This window comes from Ceratotherium simum, chromosome 7 (genome assembly GCF_057802395.1).
Source record: "Ceratotherium simum simum isolate JZ-2026a chromosome 7, ASM5780239v1, whole genome shotgun sequence".
Classification (NCBI taxonomy): Eukaryota; Metazoa; Chordata; class Mammalia; order Perissodactyla; family Rhinocerotidae; genus Ceratotherium; species Ceratotherium simum.
In genome coordinates this window covers 27436122-27442987 of record NC_141906.1, presented here as the reverse complement: position 1 = coordinate 27442987, position 6866 = coordinate 27436122, and the positions used below count along the sequence as shown (strand labels likewise).

General features: G+C 37.1%; 1 pseudogene; it reads right to left on the bottom strand.

Annotated features, from left to right (window-relative positions):
* Positions 1-2651: 2651 nt before the first annotated feature.
* Positions 2652-3600, bottom strand: LOC101401504 (olfactory receptor OR51C1-like; annotated as a pseudogene).
* Positions 3601-6866: the final 3266 nt, after the last annotated feature.

Sequence of the window (6866 nt, the reverse complement as noted above, 5' to 3'; positions counted from 1 at the left end):
TGTTTTGTCCATCATCTTAGGATAAAGCATTCAGTATGTACCATTAAGTATAATGTTACTTGTGGATTTTTTTTAGATGTCTATTATCAGTTGAGGAAATTCCTTTTTATTCCTAATTATCGTGTGTTTTTATCATGGATGAATGTTGAATTTTGTCAAAAACCTTTTCTTCATCGATTCATCTATTGAGATGATCATGTGGTTCTTGTCCTTTATTCTGTTGTCTTTGTGTAATATATATAAATATATATATATATTTTTTTTTCCCCCCCGATGTTCAGCAACCATGCATTTCTGGTGAGTCCCACTTGGTCATGATGTATAATCCATTTTATATGTTACTGAACCTAGTTTGCTAGTGTTTTGTCGAGAACATTTGGATCTAAAGTCACAAGACATATTGATTTTTTGTATTCATTCCTGTGATGTCTTTGTCTGGTTTTGACATCAGGGTAAAATGGCTTCATAGAATGAGTTGGGGTGTGTTCTGTCCTCTTTTGTTTTTTGGAAGAGTTTGTGAAGAATTGATGTTATTTTTTCTTTAGGTGTTTGTTTAATTCACCAGTGAATCCATTTAGACCTGGGTTTTTCTTCTTTGTGAGTTTTAAAATTACTAATTCAGTGTTATCAAAGAATCAACTCTTGATTTGTTGATTTTACCTATTGTTTTTCAATTCTCTATTTCATTAATTCCCACTAAACTAATCACTAATCTAACTGTTATTGTTTTCTTCTTTTTGCCTGGTTTAAGTTTAGTTTGCTCTTTTTTTCCCCCAATATCTTAATGTGGAAGTTTAGTAATTGATTTGTGATATTTCCTTTTTCAATATAGGTATTTATGGCTATAAATTTTCCTCTAAGCACTCTTTAGCTTCACCTCTCAATTTTGGTATTTGATCATCTTCATTCATCTCAAAGTATTTTCTAATTCCTGTTGTGATTTCATTTTTGGAGCCTTGACTATTTAGGAGTGTATTATTTAATTTTCAAATATTTGTGAATTTCCAAATTTTTCTTATTGATTTATAATTTACTTCTCTTGGAGTTAAACCTATGTTTTATGTGCATGGAACTAGGCAAGATAACGTATAGTCTTTTCAGCTTGTATCTCTTCTCATGAATCCTCTGCCTTGTAATAGAGCTGGGGACAACGTGGTTGGAGCCCTAGTATTCTCTGACTGCCATGCCTAGGATAGAACTTCTGCCATAAAAGTGGGGCTGGGTGGATGAAGAGAGCCACTGATGTCTTGACTGCGCTTACTTGGAATTTAGCTTGTACAATTGGACCTGCTGTGTGGAAAATGATTAATCCTGTGGTCTGCCTTTGCTGGAAGATATCACAGCCTTAGACTGAGAGCTGGTGAGGATGGGGGTGGAGTGGGAGAGTGAGGAAGGAAGCCGTGTGTTCTTGGCCACACCTACCTGGAGTGGAGCTATCAATATGTTGAACTGTAGGGGAAAGAAAGGCGAAAGCTGCTGTGATTCAAGTGCCACAGACTCACTCTGTTCCTACAGTGATTTAATAGATTCTCTTGAATCAGTGGTTTTTCATTTGCTGTGTGCCCTTAGGGCAATTTCTAGAGAATTTAAATGTTGCTACCTATATCTATATATAATTCTCACTATTTATGATTGTTTCGCTGGAGAACATGTCCACAGATCTCATGCTACCATTCTGAAAGTTTATCTCTCCAATTCTTTTTTTTTTTTTTTTTTGTGAGGAAGATCAGCCCTGAGCTAACATCCATGCCAATCCTCCTCTTTTTGCCGAGGAAGACTAGCCCTGGGCTAACATTCATGCCCATCGTCCTCTGCTTTATATGGGACGCGGCCACAGCATGGCTTGACAAACGGTGCATCAGTGCGCGCCCAGGAGCTGAACCTGGGCCGCCAGCGGTGGAGCACGCATACTTAACCGCTAGGCCCTGGGGCCGGCCCTCTCTCCAATTCTTGACTTTATAGTTCAAACAATACATTGTGATGGTTTCCTGATATCCCCAGGTTGGATTAAACATTCTTCTTATATATTCTTATTACTCCCTTTGTTTATATATATTTTAAGATATCACATAGTCTATCAGATTTTGATTGGTTTCTTTTTTATCTAGTATTTCACTAATTATGAAAATATCTTGTTTCTCTCTTCCACCCTATCATATTGTGCAGTGTCTGACAATAGTAGCCACTCAGTAAATGAAAGAATGATCAATGATGATTAAATTACATGCAAGAAAAATACAAAACAGGGTCTAATTTAATAAAAGATTAAACAAAACTTAATAACTTTTTATTAAGTATACTTTAAGAAAATAAAATAGGACAGAAAGATATGAGTTATTATTTTCAGTATAATTTTGGAGGCTTGATCTAACGGGCAAAGAGTTCATTTTAGTCATTGTCATTCATGCTTTCAAAACTTTACTCACATATCCATAATATTAGGACATTTCATTGCTCAATGCTAAAGTGTAAATTAGTAATAGTTCTATTGAAAATAAAAAATAAATTTTTGCAAAACTGCATCTCCCACCCACCCCACCAAATCTCCTAGTTTTTTCGATTTTGAGTAATGATAGAGAGATCATATTGATTAAACACTAGGTCTCTGAAGCGATAACTAAGGAGTAGATTTTATTGCAGAGGTGTTAGAGTCAGACCTTAGATCCCTTATGAAAGAGGACTTTTTTAAGGGCCTCAAGGATCTGCTTGGTTTTCACACTATCAGTAATGGGATTCATCACTGGCAGAATAAGCAAATACACACTGGCCACAAGAGTGTGTACATAAGGAAGTGCCTTTCACCCAAACCTGTGGACAAAGCACAAGCTAATGAGAGGGATGTAGAAGATGGCAATGGCACCTTAGTGGGAGATACAAGTGCTAAAGGCCTTATGTTGCTCCCCTGGGGAAGCAATGTTTAGGATGGTCTTAATAATCAGGGTATGAGAGAGAAGAATAAAGATGGAGTCCACTCCTGCAGTAACTATGAGGGCAGTAAGTCCTAAAACACTGTTGATCTTATTGTCAGTACATGAGAGCTGGATTATATCAGGATGGAAACAGTAAGAATGATGGAGCACATGGCTTTGGCAGAAGGATAGACGTCTAAGAAGCAGGACCAGAGGCATTAGGATCACTGTGCCCCTGACAAGGATGGCAAATCACACTTTGAGGATTCTAGAATCAGTCAAGATGGTAGCATATCTCAGTGGTTTACAAATGGCAACGAAGCGGTCAAAGGCCATCGCCAGGAGTACTGAAGACTCCATGACAGTAAAGAGTTGAATGAAGAATGTTTGAGCAACACAGGCATGGAAACTGATCTGTCTTGCACTGAACCAGTATAGGTCCAGTATGGTGACTAGTGTGGAAATACACAAGCCCAGGTCAGTGGCAGAGAGCATAGAGAGGAAATTGTACATAGGTTCATGGAGACTTGATTTGGTGATGGTGACGATTAGGATTATACCACTCCCAGAGAGCAGTTATGTAGAGACAGCAGGAGGGGATGGAGATCCAGGCATGGACAGCTTCTAGTCCTGGAACTCCTACCAGCAAAAAGATCAGAGAAGAGGAAGTGGTGTTAGGAAAAGATGACATGATTTCTATGGAAGAATAAGTCTGTTGGAAAAATGTCCTAGAATGAGAAATGAAAACACCATTCAGCAATTTCATTGTGATTTCTATTAACTATAGTTAGATAAATCAAACTGGAGATTATTCTTAGGACTAAATGTCTTCCTTTTGCTTCTCAGTTTTTATTTCTTTTCGTTCGTGCCATGAGCTTACCCTTCGTGAAAATTTTTTGACGATTCACAATAAAGAATAGACCATGTTTTTTTTTAAATCTCAGGATACTTTTTGTCATCTTCCACTTTGACCCTAACCATTTTCCCTCCTCAACCTTTGTACTCCTCATACAAGAGAGAACTGGATCAATAATTTGAAAATACCAAGAATTTAATGGACACCTCAAAGTAATATTAGCTTTTAAAAGTAAGATTTATTATTTAATACAAAATGCATATGTTTGAACATTTGTGTTAATACCAGTGCATTATCATTGAACTTATATACTTTAAAGATATATAGCCTTTTCAAGAAATAATTTTATTTAAGGAAACTATTTTATATAAGTCAAAATACTCTATTCATTATTTCTTGGTCAATGGATCTTACCCCTGTCTTGTAGGGTTGTTTCTAGTCTAGGATTATGTTTCTGATCTTGATTTTTTATTTTCTTATCTGTTGTCACTGTAGTTGTATTGATACATAACTATTAAATAAAATTCTCTGTAATATCACCTTCAGCAATTAGTCCTTTTTCTGGCACCTGTGTTAAATTTCAGGGCTAAGAGTGAATTGACAGTACAGAGGCCTGATATCAGTACTTCCCTCTCCAACCTGTTATTGCAATCATTGCCACCTTTTAGTTATGTATAACTTCAGAACAGTACACTTACAAAACATGTCTTCATCAAGGTAAATAACACATTTGAGCTTTCAGCTCTTGTAGCAGGCAGTGTGTGAATTGAGATTTACTGTGATGCGTGGTAGGTCCTCTGTAAGTTGTCTTCTCCTTCCTTTCTGCTTTCCTGTAACTCTTGTGGCCTAGTACCCCTACGTAGTGGAAAGTCTTTCTAAGATCTGCACTAAGCCAATGTGGTGGTGCTCTGCATACACTGAATTTTATTCTCTTTGGCTTCTGAAAGACTGAATACTTTCCTCATAGTCCCAATCATTGGCTGGAATCCCATTGGTTCTCCATGAACATTCAGAACCACAATGTCTCCAACCACTTGATTTAGAGAATATATTCCTGCAGCTGTGTTATACCTACTCAATTTTATCTCCTTAGTTATTGGAACATTCTGGCTCCAAATATTGGTTTGTGACCCCTCTTATGACTACTCACTGTACTGTTGACTACTTTTCTTTTAATTCCAAGCTATGACTGCTGTCCAGTCTTAATTCTTATTCCTGCTCTCACAGGCTACTGAGATCCCCACATATCTTGCATCTGAGACTGCTCAATTTGGGTTCAACCACAAAATAGCCTCATGTCTTGGGTCTTGCCATTTAATGTAATGTTAAGGATGATTGAATTAGATAATCTCCATTATTGTTTTCTTATACTATGCAACTGCAATATAGAATGACATCACAGAAACAAGCTTGTGGTAATTACTTAATATCTTAAATATATGAGAGATTATTGAAAGTGTCCCCAAGCAGAAAATTTCAACTGTGTTATAGGTATTATGGAATAGTATGCTGATTATAAGATGATTCACATTCCATTGCCTTTATAATTTTTGACCGAAAAGTTTATTCAGTAAAATAAAATCAATTTCTCATTCAAGTTTTCTGGCATCATTCAAATATAATTTCAAAAATAAAAATTAAAAACTCATACTCATCAGATAACTAAGAAGAACTTTTCAAAGGTTATGCATACAGAAAGACAGGGAAGTGCACTATTAGAAAAATAACACCCCTATGGCCATAACCATCAATATAAATTTTTTTTAATTTTATTTATTTATTTTTTCCCCCAAAGCCCCAGTAGATAGTTGCATGTCATAGCTGCACATCCTTCCAGTTGCTGCATGTGGGACGCGGCCTCAGCATGGCCGGAGAAGTGGTGCATCGGTGCACGCCCGGGATCCGAACCTGGGCTGCCAGCAGCGGAGCGCGCGCACTTAACCGCTAAGCCACGGGGCCGGCCCACCATCAATATAAATTTAAGTAGACATAATTTAAATAAAATAAATACCCAAGAAAGTCTATATTTAAAACCAGTGTTCATGGGCAGGAAAGTAGCAGCAGGAAGGTCAAGAATAAATACAACTTTGGTTTTGGAGGTCTCCTCTAAGGTGACCTAGGACATCGGCTTTAAACATCTTCATTTATAACATTTTAGAGTGATGTAGAATCCTAGAATTTTAGAATTAGGAAGTAACTTAGAGATCTTTTAGTTCCTTCCAAAAAATGATAATAATTTTATCACATGGTCTTCCAGTTGCCTGAAAACACGTAATTAATTTTATTGGTTTTAAACCTGTCAAGGTGAATTGAAGGGACAATGATGGATATATAAAGAAAAAAAGAACACTTTGGAATTATAAAGTTTATAGTCAGCCAGGAGAAAACTAAGAGCAAACACATGATTGTGTTCAAATGGCTGAAAGAGTATTATATTTGAGAAGAATTACATTTGATCTGTGTGCCATACAGAGGACAAACCTAGAAACAGCAGGAGGGATCTTATAAGATGCTCCTTTAGAAGCAGTGCTCTAATGCGTGGAATGAGCCAGAAACAGGAGCTAGTGAGCTTCCAATACTACATGGCAAAACAGTCATTTTGTCTGAGCACAAATACTGAAAATCGGAAGGACGCATTCATTAGGTCATTCAGCAAATATATATGGCACATCTACTGTGGACCAAGCATAGGAAATTAAATGTTTAGCGCAACAATGTCCCTGACCTAAAAATACTTGGTTGACTAGGGGACACGGACAAGCAACATGGAATTATAGAGCGTCAAGAGGACATCTAGAATGCTACGAGAACACATAAGTGGACAACAAGCTGGTTGTGGGGAACAGGAATGGTTTCCAATAAATAATTCTGTCTAGATTGAGACCTGAATTGTTTACTAGAGTTGGCAAGAAATGGATTTGGATGCATGTGGTGTATGATGGTTAATTTTATGTGCCAACTGGCTTGGGCCACAGAATGCCCACATATCTAATTAAACATTATTTCTGGATGTGTCACTCAGGGTGTTTCTGGAAGAGATTGGCATTTTAATCAGTAGACTGAGTAAAGCAGTTTGCTCTCCCCAATGTGGGTGGGTCTCA